This window comes from Mauremys mutica, chromosome 6, assembly GCF_020497125.1.
Source record: "Mauremys mutica isolate MM-2020 ecotype Southern chromosome 6, ASM2049712v1, whole genome shotgun sequence".
Lineage (NCBI taxonomy): Eukaryota > Metazoa > Chordata > Testudines > Geoemydidae > Mauremys > Mauremys mutica.
This window is the reverse complement of record NC_059077.1, coordinates 70,620,045-70,646,890: the sequence shown is the minus strand read 5'-3', so window position 1 is coordinate 70,646,890 and position 26,846 is coordinate 70,620,045. Positions and strand designations below refer to the sequence as shown.

At 39.1% G+C, this 26,846-nt stretch overlaps 1 long non-coding RNA gene across 1 annotated transcript in view; it reads left to right on the top strand.

Moving 5' to 3' along the window:
- Window positions 1–22,677, top strand: part of LOC123373166 — a 95,388-nt gene extending 72,711 nt beyond the window's left edge. The window contains exons 4-6 of the long non-coding RNA XR_006580593.1: window positions 4,016–4,091; window positions 17,910–18,029; window positions 22,191–22,677. This is a non-coding gene — a long non-coding RNA (uncharacterized LOC123373166). The remainder of the gene's footprint in view (window positions 1–4,015; window positions 4,092–17,909; window positions 18,030–22,190) is intronic.
- Window positions 22,678–26,846: the final 4,169 nt, after the last annotated feature.

Genomic DNA, 26,846 nt, shown 5'->3' with positions numbered 1-26,846 from the left:
TTTTTCCTGTATAGGGTCCTATTACCCCCTGTCCCGATTTTTCACATTTGCTGTCTGGTCACCCTAAACAGCAGCAAACCACAGGCCATGGGGTTAAGTGCAAAACCTGCTACCCCTCTGAACCCACAAACAGCTGATTGAAGAAAATAGGTCTTAGCTGCTCTAACTTTCTATTAATCCATGTGGCCAGGGCCCGTGTGAGGAAGCGTCCAGGGTGGCCTATGAAAGGTCTCCTGTTGACATAGCACTGTCTACCTGGAGGGTTAGGTCCGTATAGCTATGTCGTTCAGAGGTGGTGATTTTTCACATCCCTGAGAGAGGTAGTTATACCAATTACAGGTCTGTAGTGTAGATCTGACCGAGTCAGAGGGGTCTGTTTACAGCTGTGCTACAGATTTGTTGTGTAACCTTTGTGTGCTTCACATCTCCATCAGTAAAATGGGGATAATACTTCCCTAGCTTACAAGGGTGAAGAGTGTAAAAATTAATTCCTTAATGTTTATAAAATTCTTTGAGATCTATTATATTAATTTAGATGGAATAAAAGGGCCCAGAGAGTCAAAGGTGTTAACATGACTCTGACTGTCCAATATTAAACAATTTTAAACAAGATTTGGGGTTTGGTATACAGAGTCCTCAGCCTGTTCACTGCAATGGCGCAAACACCATTAAAAATCATTTAAACTTTTTATTAAAGATACAGAAAAGAGGAAAAACAGCGAAAGCATTTGAAATGTAAAGTATTAAATACGGTTTTCATTTTACCAACATCCCTTGTTCCCTTTAACTTTGGCTGTAGAGAGTTTTTAGAAAGAAAAAACAAAACCTCCTTTGACCCTCTCAAAGATGGTAATAACTGTCCTTTTGGGGAAAAGAAAAAGTTAGTTGAGATGGGCTGGAGCTGTTGTAATTGTTCTTGTTGAAGACTGATCCCACTTCCTAGAAGACACAACAAAATAAACACACAAAAGAAGGAGAGAAAAGGACAGAAAATGCAACTTCTGTCTCAGAAGCAGCCTGAATGCAAGAAAAACATGGGCTGAGCACAGAGTCTTGTCAGCCACTCTGGGGCCTGGAAAACTTGTACCAGCATTGGGTTGTTTAGGGTATTGCATTTAGCTGCCTCTTTCCAATTAAGTGTTGTAAAATATTGGCTAATTAAGCCAGACTGTTTATAGACAGAAGGAAAAAAAGTAGAGGGATAGGAAAGAGAAGACGTAGATAGGAAAGGAAAAGAAAAAACACAAGGAGGATGGTGTGACAAAGTTTCCGGCTAAATGGTCTGGTCAGGACATCTCTCAGGGTCAGGATGATGAAGGCCTGGGGCCCCAGGAGATGGTAGGAGTGTCAGCCATGATGGTGAAGCTTGCTCCAGTAACCAATTTTTCTCCCTAAGTTTTTTATTTTTCTTTAAGGATCCCCATAGGAGTGATGGGTGGAATAGCCTGCCCCATCATTATTTTGTCCGCCAATTAGGCCTACTTTCTGACAGATCAGTTCTGGTTCACTGATTTCCAGTTCCACACTTCTTCTTTACCACCAGGATCTTAACATAGTCCTTAAGTTATATCAGTAGTCCTTTTTGTTTGGACTATTTCAGTCTTTCTATCTTGCTTTTGCACTTTTTACCATCAACATTTGTTGTTAGAGTTATTGTGACCTTTGATGAACGTACATTCACTTTGTGACCTCAACTGTGAAATTAGGGTACATTTGCAGGTCCAGTTATCAAATCTTCAGAATGAAGATATTGTGGCAGTGGAAAGTATTTTCTGTTCTTAAATAAGATGACTTTCACTAGGTGCTTTGTTCCCTTGGGTACAGTTTAAGTAGTACATACTGTCTTCTCATCCTAGGACATGTCTGCATCTACAGTACTGCAGTAGCACACCTGCACTGACTCAGATGTGCCGCTGTAGTGCTTAGTGAACACACTACCTACACTGATGGTGGAGCTTCTCCTAGTGGCATAGGTACTCCACCTTCCCAAGAGGCAGTAGCTATGTCAATAGGAGTGCTTCTCCCATTGTCCATGTGTTGTCTACACTGGGGGTTAGGTCCGTATAACTACCTCGCTTGGGGTGTGGATATTCCACACCCCGAGCGATGTAGTAATACTGACATTAAGTTTGTAGTATAGATTAAGCCTTAGTTTCACAGAATAACACACCACCACCTTGTGTGTCTTCCTCAGCACAGCTTCAGAGTGGGCTTAGGGCATTAGGCAATCTCTGGAATATCTCCCAGATCTCTTTCTGGGTCAATATGCTGTAGCCCTTTTGTATTTAACATGTATTATCTCTTTAGATTCTCTTCTATCAGACCCATCATTCACCACTGTCTGACATTTCCCATCCATTTCCAGGCCAGACACTCAAGAGATATCAATCCTTTTTCAACTGACTATGGCTATGCTGTGTGCATTTTTTTTAAAGCTCTTACGTCTTGAATTTGTCCACTTGCATAATGTATGCTGTATTACTGCTTATATGAAAAAAGAGACCTCTATTGAAATTAAATGACATAGTTCATAGAGTGAGTGACCCATTAGGTCAGTTGGATGCAGGGACTTTCACTGCCAGGCAATAATGATTACTTGTGTGTATGTGTATGCGTGTGTGTGTGCATCAACTTGTGACAGCTGTGTCTGAAGGTTTAAAGCTTTCTCACAGAGATTGTGCCTTAAGTAGGGCTGAGCTGTCTGGCTGATAGACAAGAATTGTATTCTTTTCAGGAGGAAAAATAAATAAAAATAGCAAGCTCTCCCTCTCAGTCCCTTCTCCCCCTTCTTTCTATCTCTCCCCTCTTCTTTCCTCTTTTAAACTCTGATGTTACTTAAGTCTGTTTTGGTAGAAATAAAATACCATTGTAATGTCTGGAAACATAGGCTGGAGAACCCTGGAAATCAATACCTGAATAGGAAAGTTACCTTTTAACTAATTCTTCTTCACACTAAATGCCTGGTGGAATCAGTGACTAATTGATAGTGGCTCACATCAGCAAGGAATATAATTCCCAAAACAATTACATAACTATATTATAGTGTTGCTTTATATTCCTTTTAAATTATATGTATAGTTGTTTGTTCAGCCATGTTCCAACAGCAGGTATTTATGGACTTTGTCAGATGGTTTGTATCCAAATGATATAAATTGTTTTTCTTTCCCTATGTCTATTTGTTTACTATAGAAATAAAAGAGAAAGGGAAGACTGTATAAAACACTGTTTTCAAGAGACAGACACTGTTCAACTGATTGCTATCATCCTGACTGGAAGTGTGTGGACTTCAGAACGTTAATTTTCAGACATATTCATTTCCATCATTTCATAGGAGAAGCTTTCCAGTGGTTTTAATCAATGTGCATTCACAACCACTGGGTTTCACTTTGCATATTGAGTTGAACAAATCTAAAACCTTTAAAAAACACCCCACACTTGATCAAACTCTAAAATTCACCTGGTTTTGTGTCACTCATGTGTTTATAAAACCACTGTACTTTAAATATTGCAGTTCCTGTAGCCATACCCCAGCTATCTTTAATCTAGCTACTAGCTTGGGTACCAAAGCAGTAAAGCTGTGTCTGTTAGTCTATAAGGTGCCACAGGACTCTTTGCTGCTTCTACAGAACCAGACTAACACGACTACCCCTCTGATACTTGGCAGTATGGGTGGTACAAGTCCCCCCAGAACCCTGGAAAATTACTCACATGACTAGCTTGTGGTGAAGCACATATTGCCATCGCTTCACTGCTACAGTACACAAACTAGCTGAATTCAAGCTTGGTCTGGTATGTCTACGCAAGCTGCAATCACACCCCATGCCTCCACAGTACACATACTCTAAATCAGAGTTGCATTCCAAAGGAAAATTCCAAAGTAGTATAACTGATATTTTATTCACCAGGGCCAATTAAAAAGAGCAGTAAATCAATACAAAATTCAATGTTTTAATTATAGCAAAAATTATTAATCAAGGAGATGTGACCAATTTGCTAATCTGATTATGCAAATTAGGAATGAAAGAATGAGAAGACATAGGATAACATAATGGAATGGAACTGAGGCCAGACAGTTTCAAAGTGATTTAAAGGTATGTTTTATCTTTTTCATAAACTGGTTCATAGCATTGTGGATGACAGAACTCCCATAGAAGTCAATCACCTGAAAGTCTTAGGCCTTGGCTACACTTGCAAATTAGAGTGCATTAAATCAGCCCCGGACTCCTTAACTCCTGAGGTGTCTACACTGGCAAGGCACTTAGAGTGCCTAGACTCTGCAGCTGAAGCGCTACTGGTAATCCACCTCCTCAAGAAGCATAGAACTTGCTACACCCTGGCTAAATTGCCGGGGTGTCAGTGTGGACGATGTGTTGCATTGCTGCGCTGTGATTGGCCTCCAGAAACGTCCCATAATCCCTTGAAGTCAAATGGCCACTCTGGTAATTGTTTTGAACTTGGCTGCAGGCATGCGGCTATCCCCTTTCAAAGCTCCATTTCTGACAGCCGGCATGCTTATCTGCCCCGGGACAAAGCAAACCATTACTGTGGAATGCTCCTGCTGCAGAGGCAGGTGTGTGTGTGTGTGTGTGTGTGTGTGTGTGAGAGAGAGAGAGAGAGGTGGAACTGGGAGCTGATGTCGGGGTTTCCCCCTGCTGCTGTCTGAACTTACAAGACAGCATGCTGACACACTCTGCCTCACAAAACACACTGTCTTTCCCTCCACATACACAAACACACTCCCCGTCACACTCCACCCCCCATTTGAAAAGCATGCTGCAGCCACTTGCACACTGGGATAGCTACCACAATGCACTGTTCTCTGTGGTGTTGCAAGAGCTGCAAATGTGGCCACGCCACAGCGTTTGCAGCTGACAGTGTAAACACATGGCAACTCTTTCCCTGCTGTGGTCTCCAAGGGCTGGTTTAACTCCCGGCACTCTACATCTGCAAGTGTAGTCATGCCCTTAGAGAGTTACTGGAGTCTTTGGCTAACTGAGGAGACCTTTTCTTCTCTCATATTTCTCCTCACTCTCGTCACTCCCTATTTCCTTTTTCTTCTCTTTCCACACCCATCTCAAGGCTTTTTTTTGCATGCTGCCCCCATGCATGGAAAGTCCTCACAATTTCTGTTTGCCAAGTCACCACTCTCTCTTCTTATTGAAATTTCCCCTAAAACATTGTCACCAAAACATGTTGAGTTATCCAATTAAAAATGATAAATGTAATAGAATATTTGAGATGTGCACATCCAAACCAATCTACCTACATGATTTTATAACTGATAAAGGAGACATTATTAAGAGCCATTTTAAAAATGTGTGTCCTTATATAGCAAATATTTATTCAGGTATCTATCTAATCACTGCAGTTTTCCTTTAAGAATGTTCCTTTTGTTCCTTTTCCCATTCTTTTCACAATCTTTGTTATGAAAGATAGATATGTGAAATGCAATGCCCAGTGTAATCTGTAAAAGGCATGCTGCAAAGTAAACATTCTAAATTTTGATTGGCTTAAACAAGTGGTAAACATTTAAGAAACTTTTGCCTTCCATTCCGTCTTCTTCTAACATTACACATTTAGAGCCAAACCTTCAGGTGAAATAGGTGTAGATCCAGGGAAGTCAATGGAACTACACTGATTTACACCAGCTCAGGATCTATCCCAATATATTAAACAGTCCATTTCAATAAGGGATACTATTTCGCCCACACACCCCATAGTTTTCCTGTTTTCTTCACTTCAAGTCCTACCTGACTCTTTCACCCTGGCCCATAGATTTAGAAGACAAAGTCAGAAAAATAAAGGTCCTTAAATCAATCTGTAGAACTGAACATATAAGCATCACTGTATGATTTTTTTCAGGCTTTCTGACACCTTGACAGTGAAAGTTACTGTTACCACAACAGTTTTATTCTATTCTCATTTCAGGCTTTAAATAGCAAATTTGTGGTCCTTGATGGATGTTTTCTTATACATCCATTCTGCCAGTTCATATGTACTGTAATTGCTAAAAACAATTTACTACATAGTATCTTCATTTTGTAAACCTTAAACATTCAGGGACAGATCCAATGCTGCTATAAACCACAGCTCCTTGGCCCAAAATATTTTTTTTTTCAGCACAAACATGGCCATTACTTAGGGGGGGTGGAATCGACTTTTCAACTCTAAGAAGGGAAATATATTTAATTTGCATCCTATGCTGGTCATTCTTTAAGTGATATGGCAGGAGAAGTTTCCATGTTCCTAGTTTCTTTTATTTATACCTTTGCAGGAGGCAACAAATAATGTTTGTGCCACACTGTATCCATTCTACTATGAACAGGTTACTATCATAGATTAATAAAGGTGCTGAATTTTGTTTTTTAGTACTTTAATCAGCTTTAATCTGTTTCTAGGGCCTCAATTTATGACCGAGTTTAAATGTTGATGATAAATGCTGAACCCCAAAATAATATGCCTAAAATATAAATTCATGGTTCAGGCCCTTTCATTCTATGCCTCTGCAGGGGCAGCGAATTACCTTGTTATTATTTTGAATTAATTAAAGTTAGCATTGAGAAAGCAGCCCTGAAGATCTGAATGTAGCCAGATTAATCTACCAGGAAAATGTAAACTCTGCTGCAATATGAACATACATAAAAATGGAGACATTTTAAGATAACACTGATCCCAATGGCATTATTTTTATATCTTGCCCCAAGGACTATTTTCCTTTCTACCCCTCTCTGGAAAGTACTGTCATATTCTGAATTAAGAATAACTCATTTTATGAATAAATTATAAAAGGTTATTTTAAAATTATTATTTATTATTATTGTGGCTTTGGCAATGAAATTTTTCTTAGTCATGCAAGGATGTTTCCTTGAGGTCTAATTGAGGCTGGCATCACATTTCTTAATTCTAAGTGTTGTAGGAGCAGCAGTGATCTGTATGCTATGTATAACCTGTATGCTCAAAAGGTCTGTTATACTCTCCCTCCCCCTTTTTGTCTCCTCTCCCTCTCTGAATACCTGTGAAGTGGCTTTCTCCCTCCCCCTCCCTCCTGGAAGGCTAGTGGGATGAATGGGCTGGTTGAACAGCTGGAAGAGCTCCCAGGTAGACAAGGTGTCTGGGACTCTAATTAGGCAGCAACAACACACCAGTGCATGGACGCTGCATGGACACTGCCCGTGGTGGAGTGTGACCAACCAGATGTGGCCAAGTCATCTCTAGTCACAGGCCAAGAGGAGCAGGTCCTTAAAAGGGGAAGGGGCCATGTGCTCAAGAGTGCTGCTTTCTGCAAAACTCTGGTGGGTCATTAGTCCTCCCTAAGCTTACTAACTGGCCCAATTTCAGGTAACACTAAACAGTAACCGTTCCCTCTTTTCTTCTCTTGGAAGTGGTTTGGGACCCAGTTCAGCAAGTGCCTAACTGTGCATGTAACTTTAAAGCACGTAAATAGACCAAAAGAAGTCAACTTCAGCACACGCATAGTCCCAACTGAAATCTCATTGATTTTAACTAGGGCTACTCATTTGCTTAAAGTTATGAACATCCTTCAGTCATTTCCTGAATAAGGGCCTTTTTGTTCTTCCTCTTCCTGAGATGATAGTCAAGTAACCTTTTCTAAGGCTTCCATGCCAATCCGTGGATTGGCTAGCATAAGGAATTAAAGTGGTGGAGTAATGACCAGCAATAGGGTGGAGTAATGAACAGCAATAGGGATATCAGTAAACTAACTCTGCAAGTGAGCAGAACCTAAAGCTGGCGAGCTAGCTGAGGCTATGTTGGACCCTCTCCTATCTCCCACCTATGCATGTCCTTAGCCAAGCACTTCAGATCTTTCGGAGCACAATTTTGCATTATGTTCAAGATATGGGTGGGGCTGAATTTTCCTCTTTTTTCTTGAGCTAGTTCAAAGATTCTTTCATGCAACCTGCCCCCTCTCTCTATCTTTTGATTTGATATCTTAGAGCTTACTGTTCGTTGACATAGTTAACCAACCAAATAATTCCAACTGGTTAACTTTTTTCACATTGAGAAGTTATTCTCCCTATTCAATATTTTGGTCTATGATTTTAAGTCTCTTGTTTACTACATACAGGGGCTAATTACTGTGGTGTCGTGCAACAAGAATGTGTAAAAATTGAGAAAAATCTCAGCTGAGGTCCCCCTTAATAGCACAGTGCAATGCTTGCCACCATGAAGAGCCATTCAGGATTATGCTATACTAACTAGCAGAAACTCAGCAGTCCTGGAATGGCAATTTGCAGCTATTCATCAGCATAGTACTGCACGCCCACACTTGGCATGGAAAATGTGGTGTGAAACAACAGCAGATGATGGATTATGATGATGGTAAATAACAATGATAATGGCTATTGATTTTTTTTTCTGAGGGACACTTCTCCACATATTTTATGTGTAAACAGTGACACAACCAGCTGGCATTACTAGATACTGTGAATTAGTACAAAGAAAAAAGGCCCCTTGCTGACATTTATATCACTCTAATCTTTTTGTCCAGGGTAATGGATGTCAAAAAATTGACCTTGTTTCTCAAACGAAGACTGTCCAAACTGAGTTCTTTTCTTAGAAGGAAACAGAAATGCTATAAAATAAACTTTAGTAAGAAATAGGCAGATGGACTGAAGCTTTCAATCAAGAAAATGTAACCATGTTTTACGCATATATAGTGTGATGGTAGCTGAATCAGTCTGTCATATAATCACTGCCTAGTACACAAATGGGAGGAAGTCTGCCTAGATTATGGGAAAGCAGATGTTCAGAGAGAAGTAACTGAACTTTCCAATCAGTTTAGAGTTCTCTATTTACATACATTTATGTATCCCACACAAAATTTGGATCCAAATTCTGATCTTGTGTATATATACACAAGTTGTGATGATGTCTAAGGCTGTATTATTTTCACAGTCATCATGGATTGCAGAGGAAATTTTAAATTGACTATATGCCGTAAAAGATGTGAAATTCAAAATTTCTATCATATTTCTAGCTTACTGTACACATGCAGGGAAAAGCCTGAGAGGTGGATGCCATTGAGCAAGTGATCTCAGTGCAGGAAACAGCTATGGAGGATGCCTTGTCTGCTACCTGCTGGCTGGGTTTCATGCTCTCTCATACTGAGTTTCCAGCCCACTGGTAGACAGAAAGAGAAGGAAATAGAAGCTTAGGAGAAAGGAGACATAACTTTCCAAAAACAAACAAATAACTTGTACCATCTTCCTGGGGGGAAGGGAACCCCTGGCCCTCTTTCTCTTAAATTATTGTGTTTTCTTTTCCTGCACATCTCTGTAGTCTGATGTGTGCAGCTGCCTGCTTTTTTTTTAGCTGCATGATGAGGACTAAACCATTCAGAATTGGTGCAGCCAAAAACAAGTAAAGAACCTAAGAGAAAGGGGACCCATCCCTTTCACATTCCAGAGTCCCCCAGAGAAAAACAAAACAAAACAAAAAAACCCAACCAACCAACCAAACAAAAAACACTGATGAAATTGTTTGCCTTTTTCTGTAGGGATGTACTGAAACATTTCTAGCATTCAAAAAGCATTCTTTAATGATAATGGCCACATAGACACAGATTCAGCAAAGAACTTAAATATGTGCTTAACTTGAAATGTGTTCAATTCTATTAAAGTCAGTGGGACTAAGGTATTTGCTTAAATACTCTGCTGAATCAGGGTCTAAAATGTATATGTGGGAAATGTAACCCTGGCCCTCGCGAGTTGCCTTTTTGCTCTATGAAAAAGGGCACATTTTTCCATGAAAAAATACAGTTTTAGCTCCCAATCTCATAAAAACTTCACTTTAATGTGACTACTGGATTTCAGGGAGATTACTGAAAGTTAAGTTTGTGCATAAGCCTTTGTAGGATTGGGTCTCAGTGATATCCGTATGATAAACTGCATTTTTCTTATACTTTTGACCATCTCACCTGCACTCTGTCCACTAATCCATTTGCCTTCTAATATTTCAAAACTTGAGCATCTCCAAACAGTTGCCACTTTATTTATAATCTACAGAACCTAATTCTTCCTGAAATGTGGAATTTCCTTCCCTAATGTCACTGATCTGTAGTTCGATATGGTTGTATATTCTTGGGCAAGATTTGAAGAAGGGTGGGAGGCTGTGATGGCTATAGAAGTGTCTGCTTGCACCTCCTTATGCATGGCTATCAGAGATGGACCTTGTTGCATTTGGTGGGATCACTGGGCAGTATTGAAATCCCATTAAGAGCACCTAACCTCTTATCCCTGTTTTAAAGGAATGCCATAACTGCACTGAAAATGCCTTGAACACCCATATGGGCAAAAAACAACCAACCAACCACCACCAACAAAAATGCTGTAGCCACCTAAGCTGCAAAATTCAACAACATAAGTTTTTGAAAATTGTAGTCTTTACAACTACAGCCTGATTTTCTTTGTTAAATAGACAACCAAATATATTGATATGAATGGCATCTTTTTTTCCCACTTCCACGGGAGAACAAAGATTTTTATTTGAAGCTCCACTGGCTGTTTTAAAATATATAAATAGATATGTCAAAGTGTCTGAAATTTTTGATGTACCTCCTTTTGAGGTCTTTGGAAAACTGCAAGAGAAATGTATCACTAATTTCCAGCTATCACTTAACAAGCATTGTTTAAATGAAGAAAACTGGCATACTTTGGGAAAGAGCATAGACCTTTATTTAAATGACTATGTGGGATGTGGGATACAATAGCAAGATGATTTTCTTACTAAACTGCTGATTTATGTCTTGTGATAGGAAATAATTAAAAGTTAAAAAGTACCTGTGAATGTATATGTTCCTGAGCTTTGGCTGGAATCCTGATAATTCACCCCCACCTCCTCTTAAATCTTGGAGAAAAAAGTCAGAAAGCAGAGCCTAAGCACTGAGAGGAGCTGTCTGACATCAGAACTGGTTCTTGCTTGGCAGCTGAGAAGGAAACATACATGGGAGGGGTGGTCATGGTTGTGAAGAGATGGAAAAGAAAAAACATACACTGCAGAAATATAAAACCATAGGAAAAAACAATTCTCCAGCTTCCTGTTCAGGCCCTAGAGCATCTCACAGGCTTCAGACCTGGGAAATACATAGAGATGTAAATTTGATTTTTTTCCATGTAATTATTTTGTCCCATCATAAGACAAAAGCAGATGTTCAGTAAGAAAAATCATCTTTTATTGTATCCCGTATAAAGTCATCATTATATAAAGTGTTCATGAAACACAGACGTGTGTATGCAAATTAAGTGTGTGTGTGTGAGTGTGAGAGAGAGAGAGAAAGATTTTTCAAGAATGGGTGCCTAAATTAGGCTCTTAAATCAGACCCTAGTCCAGCAAGCTTAACACTATGTACATGAGTAGTCCCTTTAAAATCAATGGAACTACTTATGTATATAGCTGTAGGATCAGGGCCTAAGTTACCAGATTTTTAGATGTGCTGAGAGCCCAGGGGTTCCCACTGAAGCCAAAACGATCTCCTAGCATTCAGTACTTTTGAAAATCAGGCACATATTTAGGAATCTAATTGTAGGTTCCCATTTTTTAAATCTTGGCTACGTATATTAGAGGTGATGCATGTAGCAAGTCTGTAGATAAGGTTGCCAATACTTTCTATTGTAAAACCTTGTTTTCAGATCCTTACGGCTTTGCCAGACTTTACTGAATGTCGGTTACAGGCCGATACTTTTATTCATTTATTTATTTTTGACAGTTTAAGACAAAAGAGTTCTGGCATTTCTCAGAAGCAGACTATAGGAAAAATATGTTGCTTTGCCCATGTTGAAAAATGTATACAAAAATTTCATTGTAGTGCTTCCATCCTGTGCATCAAGGACTTGAACTGTGCTAGGGGTAAGGTTCCTTGGTGACTGGGATCTCTCTCTCTTTTTCCCCCCCTCCCCCTTTCCCTGTGGAAATCCACCCAAATTTAGCCAGATTATGAGCTTCTGTAAACCTCAGTTCACACATGCTCAATAGAGACTTGTTAGAGTTTGGCAGATATTTTTTTCCAAAGACACCATTTGCACTGAGGATGCTCCAGCCAGGGGCTGAAGAGGACTTTCCCTGAAAAGGTTTCTCCTAGAGGCCAGGGGCTGCTGTGGTGCTGGGCTGAGGAACTGAGTGGAGAAAGACTATTCTCACTGATCCTTCTGCTGGTGCCAAGGCAATGGAGAAGAGAAGGCAAAAACAGCCTGTCTGAAATGCAGAGGGATTAGGAGCAGGGCCTGGGAGAGCGGTAAAGGGCGAGGACTGGAAAAGGGTTTTGGTGTAGGAGGGAGACAAGGACAAGGAATTGAGAGTGGGAGTAAGAGATGAGGACTGGTATAAAGGGATCTGGGGCAATGTGGGAGTGGGACAAGGAGCCAACGGGTCCAGTGACAGAATGATCTGTAAACATTAGAGAATACTACCCACAGAACCTGGAGTGAAATCCCAAATTTCTGAGTTTCACCATCCCTTTACTATCAGCAACTAGCTGTGAAATCCACTGGCAAAGTATGTGCCTCATCTTCCTCCAGTGACTGGATGGCAACCTACCATTGCTAACAATTGCTCTGTTAGCTCAAATAGCAGAGCTTTGTGTTTGGCTCTATATTCAAACCTTACTAATTAATCATGTAGGAGTTAAGGTGTGTTTATGTGATAGAATTTTTCTTTTTTGTTTGCTTTTTTAAAAATCTAGGATATTACACAAAAAACTGAATGATGCAGGGTTGCTTTCGAGAAAAATATAGCATGTGATCATGTAATTAAAGACTGTGTCGTAACACATATCCACAACAGGGGCAAATTATGATTGCACAAGTAACCTTAATTCTGGCATTTCCTAACTTTCAGGGGCTTGACTTTACAGCTTTATCATGCTCCCTGCTCAATTTTTATGCCCAGTTATATACATATATTTGTAACCTTCAAACCCAACATATTACTATTAAACCTACACTTTCCTTATCCTTTGTATTCCCACAGGGTCAAATGAATGGGAATGTCTATTTTTCTACATTATGCCTTGGGGAAACAACACATAATGAATGAACAGATTTTGTTTTCAGAGTTCAATCATTCACAAAATTAAAAGCAGAGTATTGCCTTACGCTTTGATGTATTTCAGTTGTTTCACATTGCTTCAAGTTGGAACTTTTTGTGTGTGTTATTTTTACAAATCTGCCTGCTGCTAAAACTTTGAAGCAATTCCCAGCTTGTGGTAGAGGAACTGAGATCTGACCATATGCTATAAAAGATAAGTTCTTTCACATTTGGATTTTCAGGAGGGTTTGTAGCTTCTTGAGCCCCATAACCTCACCAATGAATTCCTTTTGGCTGCAGTGACATCTGTTGGTGAGGGCAGAGCTGATTAACTGCAGGCTTGGCTTCAGTGATGGAAATTAGCTCACAAGCTGCTTCTACGTACAGCAGATGTTTCCTTTCTCTCCCCACCATTACATTTTGTACTAGTGGAAACATTGGGATGAGTTAATATAGTCCTTGTTCACACAAATAAATTAAATGCTTTAATCTGGAAATCTACCATTGCCACCCATTAAAGTGCCTACTTGACCACAGAACCAGGTCCATTAATTGCTAATATCCATAAGCATGATGATACTTCCTTCCGATATAACACAATCAGCTGTACAACAAAAATCCCCCTCCCCAGTAAAAAATATCTTCCTTGTCGTCTTTCCTGGCTGTAGAACTCTGTAATGTGTCAGTGGTGACGATTCATGAAAAGAGATGCTTTCTTCTAACACTGGAGCCTTATTACAATAAGGAAAATAATATCCTTAAAGCTATACACATTGTCTCTGTTCCTTGCTGAGTGTCTTCCATAGATTCCTCTTGCCTGGCTTCCAGCCAGAGTTAAAGAAATAGAACACCTATCATCACTCCCTCCAGTCCATATGTATCTACTAGAGATGGTTAAAATATATCTATAAAAAAATTCCCACAAGAAATGTTAAACTAATATAGCTTCATTTAAAATTTCAGTTTTCCATGGGAAGTTTTAATGTGAAAAAATGCAAATGTTTTTGTTTAGTTGTAAAATGATTTTATTTCAGCTTTTGAAACCAGAAATTATTGATTTTCCACGTTTGAATTTTTGAGTCTCTCCTTTTATTGGGGTGGCAGGGTAGGGAAAATTTACAAAAGGAGCAAAAGGGAGCTGGAACTCTGAAAATCCACAAATTGAAAATAGAGAGGAATTTTAAAAAAAGTTGTATGCCATAACCCCACCTTTAGAAAGATAGGCTCTGATCTGCAAAGATTTAAGCATATGTTTAACTTTAAGTAGGTAATAATTCTCACATGGGACATTGCAAGGAAGGGCTAAGGTGCATAACATATCACTAGATAAGTCAAGGTGTAAGCAGAAGTTCTCAGTGGAACTACTCATATGCTTAAAGTTAAGCATGTGTGAGTCTCTAGCATTAGGGATTTACTGATTTTTCATTTGAAACAACACTGAGCTCCTTATTCTAAACACCAACATTTATAAAATATATTTCTACTTATTGCTCATTTTTTTAGGCAGAGTGCATTAGATATGTCAGTGCACAGAAAAAAAATCCTCATAATTGTGCTTTTGTTTCTAATAAGTGCCATCTTGCACATAAAGTTCTCCATAATTTCAATTAATGGTCTTGAGTAAAACTCTGCAACCTATTATTTGCTTAGAAACATCTTGTCAGTTCAAATTCCCTTTCCCTTTATGAAAGAGAAATGCATTTTTCATCATTGATATATGTTCAGCAGGAATGAGGAAGGGGAATGTTGTATTTGTGAAAGTATATTATGGAAAGATATTATAGGGGTTTATCTAGTTTTATGTAAACAAATCCCAGTAGCACATTGTCCTATATAATCAAACTAGTAAAGTCCTGTCACCATCATCAACAAAATCAGATAGTAGCAGGAAAAAATCAGGAATATGTTACAAGTCTGGTTAAAATTTCTACTTTGTACCTCATTCTTTAACATATCTGGGTCAAAACTCAGTAAGTACAAAGGAATGTAGCTCTACTGATTTCTGTGGAGTTGTGTCCATTTGCACTGGGTTAGGATCTGATCATACACATTATATCCTTTTTCCTAACATTTTAGTTAACATGAGGGAGAATTTCTTGGTTCTGTACTGACGCAATAAAATGGAGGAATTCATACAATATTTTAGGAAAATAGTTAATGTGTTTGTGTTCTTCTGCCCTCTTCTCAATAGAATCACAATTGCTGTTCTGTTTGCCATAGTCCACATAGTTACTAGTCCCTTTTTTACTACAGTAACTCCTCACCTAACTTTGAAAAATGCAACTTTAAGTGAAACGATGTTAAACAAATCCAGTTTTCCCATAAGATTTAATGTAAATGCGGTGGATTAGGTTCCAAGGAAATTTTGGGGGGGCAGACAAAAGGCATTATATACTGTACAGTACTGTGGTGGGGAGGTACCCCTGGCTTATCCCTGGCGCTCAGGGTGGGGGTGCGAGGTCTGGGAGGAAGTTAGGGTGGAAGTGTGGGAGGGCAGGCAGGGCTGGGGCAGGCAGGAGGTGCAGAGCATTTACCTGGGGCAGCTCCTGTTTGGTGCAGGGGGGGGTGCAAGTGGCTCTGCACAGCGCAGCACTGCCCCCATGGCTGCAATTCTGGGAGCTGCCCCCCGCCCCGGTAGGCAGGGCCACCCGGAACACAGGGGCTTTAGGGGCTGCAGGGCCCTGGGCTAAGGAGGCCTCGGGGCCCTGGCCTGCAGTTCTAAAGCCTCTTTTGGAATGTGGCCCTGCGAGCACGGGCTGGAGGACTCAGGAGGAGCAGGGGCAGCCGTGCAGTCAGTGGCCAGAGAGAAGTGGCGCTTTCCCTTTCAAAGTGCTGCTTCTATCCGACCGGCTTTGAAGGGGAAAGCACCACTTCTTTCCACCCAGCCCCCTTAGCCCAGGGCCCTGCAGCCCCTAAAGCCCCTGTGTTCCAGGTGGCCCTGCCTGCCAAGGGGAGAGGGGAGCAGCAGCTTCCCCGCTCGCTTGCTCAATCTCTCCTTCCTTCTCTCCCTCCCTCCCTCCCTCCCAGAAAGTCCTAAGCACCTAAGCACAGCTGTTTGGCGGTGGGGAAAGCGCTGGGAGGGAAGGAGGGAGGGAGAAAGGGAGGGGGAGGAGGCAGAGAAGAGGAACTTGTGCAATGCTCCCTTGTAAAGTCAGCCAAACAACATTATAAGGGAGCATTGCACAACTTTAAACAAGTATGTTCCCTAACGGAGCAGCGACGTAACTTTGAAACAATGTTAAGCGGGAGGACGTTAAGTGAGGAGTTACTGTACTAGCTAACTTTAGATCAAGTAGTAACGATCTAGTTACTAGCTCCTAGTATCTCTTATGAGCTGCCCATAATATAAGTGAGGCGCTGCATTCTCCACTAGCTTCAGTTTCTGGGTGATCTCATGTGTAGACCCACATAGAGCAGATTACACTAGTCTAGTCTTGCAGTTATTTATGCCTTTGTTGATGCAGTAAAGGCCATATCAGAAAGAAATGGTCGCTTTTCTTTTGCCACATGCTTATGATCATCTCATAGCCATAGATGCTACCTGTGCATCTAGGATCAGCAGAGACATTTATAAGACTCCTAAATTATGAAACTTCATTACAAATGGTAGCCATACGTCCTCAATCAGGAGTCTAGATAAAACCTTCACCAAGTCATCCAGATGATTTCCTCCCAACCTATCATCATACTTCCTCCTTGTCTGGTTTAAGCCTCAGCCAGCTGTCCCTTATTCAAGTCAGTTTCATTTAAGCACTAGCAGCAGCAGCAATAATGATGGCATAGAACTAAGTATCATCAGTATACTGAAGACATCACAGCCCAGGTTGCCTTCCAGCACGTCTCCTTAAGACCTTCACATACATGTTGAACAGAAGCGGTAGCAAGATGCAACAATGTAGGAACTCACATAAGAGAGATTCTGTGAAGAATAAGAATTGCCCAAATATACCCCGTGGGATCCTCTCCAATAAAATGAGCTGTGTTATTCAGAAATGACTCCCTCCGTCCACCTCAGCTGAGATGTACAGATGTCTCAACAACACCTTATGGTCAAAAATAGTTAATGTAGCCAATGCATGTACATAAACTGAGCATACATAATTGTAAAAATAATCAAGTGTTTTAACTATTTTAACTGGGATGCTGGCATCATTCAATTTCTTTCAGCAGCCATATTTTCAAAGTAAATTGCATAAACCTGTGAACACAGTGAAATAAAAAAAGATAGAAGACTCCCAAGAAATTCTACCACCAATATATATCATTATGCAATGCCCTCAGCCACAACCTTTTTGAACATATGTTTGCATCATGATACTCCAAATTATTCTTCATTTTTTAAATTTGATTAACGTACACACAAAAGCAAAGTGCAGATGCAACTTTTGATTTTAAGGAAAACACTTTTTAAAAAAAGCAAATAAAAAGCCTCAGTTTAAAAAGCATATTGACTGTGCCAAAAGGGGTTCAAGAGACTTTTTTCTTAAATTCAGCCAGAATTAGAACCCAACATTTTTGTGGCTCCCAAACCATTTTTCTGAAAAATAAGGTAAAATTTTCTAAAGTGCCTAAATGATTTAGGCGCCGATGTCCAATTTTTGAAATGACACAACCAAATTTTCAAAAGTAGTCAGGTGTGTGAAGATGTAGCTAGTGCTGAGTGGGGTTTTCAAAAGGTCCTAAGCAGGTTAGGTGCCTAACTCTCATTGAAATCGTTGCCTCTCTCTTCATGTCTCCTGCCACATCTGCTGTTAGCCAGGGCACTTGGCACAGATCCCTCTCATTATAAAAGAGTGGGAGTGGGCGGCGGGGGTTTCTCTGTGAGGGCTCTGAGACTCTGGAACTTGCATTCCCCTTTCACCCCACAGTCAGGAATAGCCGACATTTGGTGACCTTCTGGGCATTCTGCAAAAGGCACCTTTTGACTGGATTTTGAAGAAGACTGAGGGTATGCTGCCTAGACAATAAAGGAGCAGAAAGGAGTGTTGGTAGGTGACTGGCTGAGCGCCAGGTGTTTTTTTAATAAAACTTAATACATAAAATAAATATGTACATGAGAATTTAATTAAGGTTAAAATGTTTAATTACTTAACTTTTTAAAATTACTGTGTGTATTTACACAGTTATTTAAAAATAACAGTATAGTATTGTATATGATATTGTATTGCTAGATCTCCTTCTAAGAATAGATAAGGGCACGGTACCCATGCTGATTCTTTAAGATATGTCACCAGCATATGATACCATTGACTGTAGTGTCCCTAGCAGGGATGGATGGAGGTTCTTTGAAACGACTCAATTATTTTTAATATGATAGGACCTAGAGGGCAATTATAGGTAGTTGCACATCTATCCCCAAGGCAGCTCTTGAGCTCAGTATAATGGAATTCTATGCTCATGAGCAATGGGGCCATTTAGGGTGATGGTTAAAAAGACATTTGGGATGTGCTGTTTTTGGTATGCAGTTGATACCTAACTTTATGCTTCCATTTAATCTGACTTGGCCAATACAGTGGGATAGGATTACCCAGTGCATGCTGGAAACCTAGATTTAGGTGAGGGATAGCCAGAAACTGAAATAATATTGGTAGGCTAGGAATGAAGCCAGGAGAGGTGGCAAGAATTGTCAGCATCCTTGTTTGAGGAAGTGCCACTGTCAATTGTGACACAGGTTTGAAGAGGTCTTATTGCACCGAAAGCTGCTACTGGATGCTTAGATTACCAGTGGTAGTTAAAAGTAGGGCTGTCAAGCGATTAAAAAAAATTGCAATTAATTGTGCGATTAAAAAAAATTATTGTGATTAATACAGTTAATAGAATACCATTTATTTAAATATTTTTGGATGTTTTCTACATGTTCAAATTTATTGATTTCAATTACAACACAGAATACAAAGCGTACACTGCTCACTTTATATTTATTTTTATTACAAATATTTGCACTGTAAAAAACAAAAGAAATAGTATTCAATTCACCTAATACAAGTATTGTAGTGCAATCTCTTACAAATGGATAATTATGTACAAAAATAACATTAAAAAATAAAACAATGTAAAACTTTAGAACCTACAAGCCTGCTCAGTCCTACTTCAGCCAATCGCTCAGAAAAACAAGTTTGGTTACAATTTGCAGGAGATAATGCTGCCCATGTCTTGTTTACAATGTCACCTGAAAATGAGACCAGGCATTCACATTGCACCGTTTTAGCCGGCATCACAAGATATTTACATGCCAGATGAGCTAAAAATTCATATGTCCTTTCATGCTTCAACCACCATTCCAGAATGCATGTGTCCATGCTGATGATGGGTTCTGCTCGATAACAATCCAAAGCAGAGTGGACCAATGCATGTTCATTTTCATCATCTGAATGATGAACAAGTGGAAGGTTGATATATTTTTTTGGTGGTTTGGGCTCTGTAGTTTCCGCATCTGAGTGTTGCTCTTTTAAGACATCTGAAAGCATTCTCCAACCCTCATCCCATTCAGATTTTGGAAGGCACTTCAGATTCTTAAACCTTGGATCGAGTTCTGTAGCTATCCTTAGATATCTCACATTGGTACCTTCTTTGCATTTTGTCAAATCTGCTGTGAAAGTGTTCTTAAAATGAACATGTGCTGGATCATCATCCGAGACTGCTATAACATTAACTATATGGCAGAATATGGGTAAAACAGAACACGAGACATACAATTCTCCCCCAAAGAGTTGTCACAAATTTAATTAGCGCATTATTTTTTTAACAAGCATCGTTAGCATGGAAGCATGTCTTCTGGAATGATGGCCAAAGCATGAAGGGGCAGGTGAATGTTTAGCATATCTGGCATGTAAATACCTTGCAACGCTGGCTACAAAAGTGCCATGCGAACACCTGTTCTCACTTTCAGGTGATGTTGTAAATAAGCAGTCAGCAGTATCTCCCATAAATGTAAACAAACTTGTTTGTCTTAGCAATTGGTTGAACAAGAAGTAGGACTCAGTAGACTTGTAGGCTCTAAAGTTGTACATTGTTTTGTTTTTGAGTGCAGTTATGTAACAAAAAAAATCTACATTTGTAAGTTATACTTTCAGAATAAAGAGATTGCACTGTATGAGGTGAATTGAAAAATACTATTTATTTTATCATTTGTACAGGGCAAATATTTGTAATAAATGATATAAAGTGAGCACTGTATACTTTGTATTCTGTGTTGTAATAGAAATCAATATATATGAAAATGTAGAAAAACATCCAAAAATATTAAATACATTTCAATTGGTATTCTATTGTTTAACAGTTTGATTTATTGTGACTAATTTTTTTTAATCTCAGTTAAATTTTTTGAGTTAATCGCATGAGTTAACTGCGATTAATTGACAGCCCTAGTTAAAAGCCTATTTACATCTATATAAGGTGAGACAAAAACCATTAGAAAGTTTTCAGACAATTAAAAAAAATAAATACACCCAGCTTTTTTCAAAACTGGGTATTTTTATGAATTTTGTTGTTTGTTTTCTAATTTTTTTGAAACTGGAAACAAAAAAAGTCATTTTTCATGTTATATTTTATTTGTTTTTCATTTTTTTTTCCAATTTTCCCTTCCATCTTTCTTTGCTGGGGAAAAAGCAGGGGAAATAGGAAAATTTAAATTGTTTCAAACTGAAACTTTTCCAAATTGAACATTTTCTATCTCTATTATAGTTTTCATGAAAAAAATTCAATAAATAAAAAAAGATCCATTTAGAAACTTGTGGAATGAAAATGATTTTGAAATTTTTTAGATGTTTTGGGAATTGTTTATCCATTTTGCAGTTAGCTCTATGTTTCTTCTGAACCTGGATCTCACTATACTTATCCATACATATGTATAGAGTGAATGTGAAAGAGAGAAATGTTACAACCTGAATAAAATGGATGTTTAAGATATTTTGGTACATTTTCTCAATACTAACTCATCTAGGTTGTCCTAACACTGTTATAAGGGGTAGGAAGGGATATTGAATAAGTCACAGTTATATTTCCTTGTTAGCCTTGTTAGTTTAGTGAGGAGATATGGAAGACATATTTCACTTGCTTTATTTTCTAGACTTACTAGATGAGAGGTGTCTCTGTCTCTCTTTGGCATGTTGTAGTATCCTGTTGACATTGTTATTTGGAAAATGCTTAACACAGACTTTGTAAGTATTGCAGTAACATAGTCAACTAAAATTACATTTAAAAACAGCAAATTTACTTCCTGTATTAACTCACTAAGCAACTAATAATTCAGCACTCTGTTATAAGAATTTAAAAAAAAATACTATTTGTGGGATTTTCCTCTCACTATTTTTAATGTTTTAGCTATTAACCTAAAATATATAATATAATTTTATACATATTTCTACATGTATTAGTACTAAGTAGTGTAGAGGGGATCTAAAAGTCATTGTGCCAGCTCTAAGGGAGGATCCCAAGTCACAGGCATAGCAGAAGGGACCCCCTTGCAAGTCCTGGCATAAGGTTTATGCCAACGGAGGGAGCAGGACTACACCATACAGCACTGTAGACATTCTGTGCAGTATTGTGGCCCATAGAAGCACAGTACAAAAGCTCACCTACAGTATTTTAAATTTTCCTGGTCAGGGAATGTTATAGAAAAAGTCATACTAATTTTATTAAAATCTCACAAAAGAATTTCTGTTCTTTTCTTTTCTCAGCAGATTACGGGGGGTGGGTGAGGGAGGGAGGGAGAAATAATTTATGCTTTAACAAGATATTCTATAGTCTCAGATATTCAGTAAATCTCCCAACTACACTAAAAAATCTATTGAGTTTAACATTAGTTTTTAAACTTGTTTGTGAGTGAACTGAATTCAAACTCTCGGTCTAGGACCATACCATGATTTTGCTCAAATAGACACCTAAGATAGGGAAGATTTTTTTTTAACCTGGTTAATAACACACATATATATCCATTCACATTGACCAGGCCAAACTGGTTCAATCACAGCTGCATTTAAAGAGCCATTGTTAAACTCTGTATTGGTGGTATAGAATAGGTATCATATTACCTTTTAATTTCCATACGTCTGATACTTGGCTGGAAATTGAAATTCATGTAAATGAATTAAGCAATATGCTGTGCAAATCTTTTTCTGCTCTTTTATAATCTTAGTTTTAAATTTTAGATCAAGACAGCAACGCTGAGGATAAGAACAATGTGTATCACCAGAGGGGAAAAATAATAAAAAAAAAAAGAATAAGATCAAGTGAAACCTCCTCTGTCTCTTCATCATGGGGCTGCTACTTTCTCTCCATATATAAGAGAATACTGTGTTTCTTGTAATATCTCACCTGGACTCATTCTACCAAAATTCAGTTTGCTTATTTCCAGGACACACTAGAGTCAGTAACATGCCAGGATGTTTTACATTGTACACTACATTTCTGGCAGAAGAGAGATGGGGAACAGATAAAATTGCTCCACAGAGTTCCCAGTTTTTTCTGGAGAATGCTTCTGAAAACAGAAGAGGCTCTTAAGCCTGACAAGACATTTAGTGTAAGCAATTTGCATCCTATATCCCCTAAGAAAAGGCGGAAGACAGAAAAGCTCCAACAGATAATATCACAGGCAAGGTTTGTTGATGATACTGAACTGGAAGACTCATTAACTAATAAAGGACAATGTAAAATGTAATCTGATTCAGAATGACTGGAATCATTTAAGTACCTGACTAATAGAGTGCAAATGGAGTTCACTGCAGATTCAAATATTAGTAAATTCGGGAGTAAAGAGCCACAAGATATGAGATAAATAGTAAGGCAGGGTAATAAACTGTCAAAAAATAGATTTGAAAGAAATTGGAGGAATATGTTGTATTAAAAGTCATCAGATTGTCAGCTACAATGAAGAAAGCAGTTAGAAATATTGCTAGAGGAATATACAGAAGGAGGAGATTTAAAGAAACACTATAAAGAGCAGTTTACATCACTGTTCACCATAGATATAATAGTCTGGCATGATAGCAAGTCTCCTTAAGTTATTTTATAAGAAAAGATTAAGAAAGTTGAACCTATTCTCACTGGAGGAAAGGAGACTTCATAATGACCTAATTTAGAGATTTTTAAATTGTAAATGGATTGATAAAATTGATCCACACAGTGCTGAACTGTTATAGCCTTACATTCAAGAAGTTTGCAATCAGCTCTCTGTGGAGAAACAAATCAATAGAATCTCTCAGACCTGCCAAACTCCTCTTTATTTCAAAGAGGTTCATTCTGAACAGCAGACTGTTTAAGTAACTTAATCAGTTCTTCGGAGGGGGTGGGTGTTCTGTGCGCACATGGAACATGTACCTGCCACAGGGATGCGGAAGAAGGGGAGGGGACATGACTTCAGTTGACAGAAGTAATTATCTTTAAATCGCTAGTCTGAACATTTATCTTTAATGTAGTATATAAAATAGTAAACTAGTATGTTCTTAGGAAAAGTAAATGTAAAGCAATGGAGTTACCCAGGTGTTACTCTATTCACATCAGTGTAAATGAGAGGAGAATTGGGTCCAAGAGGACCTGGACCACTTTGTACATTTATTCCCATGCAAAATGAATGTAAAATGCTTCCTGATCTGAATGGTTACACCAACTTTACCCTCTCTTTGCACTGGTGGAAGTGACTATAGAAAGTACAGGGTAAGAGAGAATCAGGGTCCTCAATCACAAGCACTGGATTTAGCTTTCAGTTTCACAACTGTATTAGCTTTATAATTCTCCCCTCTCCCCACAGCACCCCAATGACATGGAAAAATACAAGTTTAAAATAGACTTTTAAATTTTTGGGGAAAATACTTAAATTATATGACATATATAATGTGCACTAACAATATTAGTTTCTTGTCTCTTGAGAAAGAAAGGTAAAAAATTCCTGCACATAATTCTTACATTTTCTTAATTGGTATAATTTCTCTTGAAGATTACAACTAAGGGACTTCAGTTTCTTGGATTTTGATTGGAATGAAGTCATAAATTGTAAATGAACAAAGATTGTCCATACTCAACTGTTTTTTGCAAGTTGGAAACATTTAAATTTGCTTACCCGTTTCCTAGGTTGCCCAAGTTGGTGGTGTTTGAAAATTGGTTGCAGTCTGTTAAGTAGTCCTGATAAAATAGCAAAGAACTAGAACAGAGTGAAGACAAGACTAGCAGTTCAATGGGCCAAGTGCATCCACAATATGTTGAATAGAATCACACTTAATATAAGTTTGTCCCAGCCTGTCAGGATGGGCATGCGCTATCTATATGATTGGAATAAAAAAAGATTTATCTTCTATGGGGCAGGTAGTTGTTTACTACAGCCAAATGGATTAGGTCTTTTACATCAAGAATTATTCAGAATCAGGATTTCTATTTGTGGTTTGTTTGGTTTTCCATTTGGTTGTAGTGTCTTTCTGAGCTGCATAATGGTCAATTAAGAAGTATTGAGGCTACTTTCTGATGGGTGATTGGAAGCAATATGGTGGTCAGGGCATTCCCAATTTCAGTCCTGAATGGATTCCTATATATAGCAATCTCCATTTACTGATCAAAATAAGCTATCCAGGTTAGATTGGGTAACTCTCCTAATGCCAATCCATCTAATACAATTTCTAATTCAGGAAGCTTTCCACCACCAGTGCTAGTCATTGCTTTTCTCTGCAATGCAGTAATTTGGGATGCACCAATTTTTATTGCTCTTCCTCTGGATGGATAAAAAATGTTGGGAAGCATTTTCATCAATAAATATGCAGATAAAGCCATTAAGTAGCATTGAATCACCGAATTATAAATCAACTCAGACAAATAAATACAAACCCCATCTAGAGCTTGCCAGCTCCTGAAACTTTGGCCTGAGCCTGTAGGGGGTCCTGCCATATGGACTACAACAATAATGACTACCAGAGGCTTCTGACATAATTTCACAGCAATCTTTGAGCCAGGAGTGGTGAGAGAATGAAACCTTTGCTGATGCCAATAGGGAGGCTTCTGCAGATGGTGATATGGACAAGCAGTTTGCTGGGCCAGTGCTGCTGAGCACCTCAATGAGAGGGGACAGCCTGACTCAGAGACTAGGTTTAGTTTCAGGTTTGAGCTTTGGAGCTGTGAGAGAAGCAGAACAGCTCAAGGAATCTCTGGTTAAGTTCCCCTCCATCCCCACAGCGGGAGTCTTTGAACTGGTGGAGGACCTAGTGTATGGGTCAGGCAGTACCAGCCCTGCAGAGACCAGCATCCAGAAAGACAGAGCTCCAACCTGACTCTGGCTGCCAAGAGTCAGCTGAGACCTCCATGGGACTCTGGACTAGGGAACCAGGAGAGGACCATGTCCCACCCAGGTACAAAGACATAGTAAAGTCTTTGTTAAGCTGGCTAAGGTTTGCAGCACTCTTGTTAAGCTGGCTAAGGTTTGCAGCACTCATCTCTGGCCTCATCCACAGAGTACTTCGTGCCTGTTAATGTTTAATATTTAACCTTGCCCTTCCCAAGATCCTATTTTCCAGCTCCCTTGGTTATATTGTTGATTTGGGATGTGTTATTTCTTTGCTGGGGCTTGTGTTGATGTATTTCATTGTTTTTTGTATATTGGATTCTATTCCGTTTGCCATCAGTGGTAGCATTATTCATTTTCTCAAAGAACAGCATCTCTTGTGTCCTAGGCAGAATAGGAGGTGTGGTGGATGGCACCAGATGTCAGAAAAAAGGACCCAGCCCAGGCAAGGCAAGGGGAGAAACCGCTCTAAGTAGCAAGTACCAGGAAGAAAGCTTGAGCCACATCGCTGAGGAGGATTGCCTTTTCCTGGGGCTACAAAATATCATTTAAAAAAGTTGCTCTCAACCTTCAAAAATGAGCTTAAGCAGATTTACAGGTAACTGAGACACAAGTCTCGTGTCAGCCCTCTGCACAGGGGTGAATTTCACCTTCGTGCACCAGGCTTGTATCAATAAAATATACTTCCTAATATTTGTATGTAATGAAATGGTAATTTTATGTGTGTTGATTATATTTTTACTTGTCTCAAACAGAAAGGTCAGTCAAGATGCTCTGTTTCATTACCTTTAGAAATACGTTGCTCAATATTCTGATATTTGAGGTGGAATAACATATGGAGAGCCTAGGGCTAAGCCAACCTGATTACAGAATGAGCCCCACCTGAGAGGGATTTGGCAATTCCCCATAAAGAGCAGAACATGGATGCAATAAAGAGGGAGAACCAGGCTTAAGTGATGATGAAGGGCAGCTGGGGAAAGAGCACAAGGAAGAAACTCCAGAGAATAATGAAAAGCTCTCCAGACAGTGGCCTGGGAGAGAACCTGGAACCTAGAATAGATGGTTCCTCTACTGGTGCTAAGGAATGTGGCATACAAGGGTTATTGAACTCAGCAGGGTGTTGCCGGCTAAGCCTGGAAGACAGGCTGAGAAGGAAAAGGATTTTGTTTGTGTTAATGATACTTTTTTGGAGTTTTAAGTTTGGATAGTTGTGATCCTGGAAGGGGTGGACTTAAGCTGGTGAGCTGGCTGCAAGGCTGTCACTGGAAGAAAAATGATCAGTGTTGGAGAGACTGTTGGCTCAGGGTGCTACAGAAACAAGAGCTGCTACCCCACACCTGCCTATAAGGGGTTGTCTACTGGTGAGTGGATTTATTTACACATGGTTTGACTGAGTATAACTAGACTTGCCCTAAATGCCTCTTCTCTCCTGTAAGGATATCTGTAAAATTGTTCTGTGTCTAAAAAGACTTGCTAGGATTTAGCTGTCTGACTACTCACTACAGCTGTATCAAGTCAAGAAAAACCAGAACAAAATAATCAC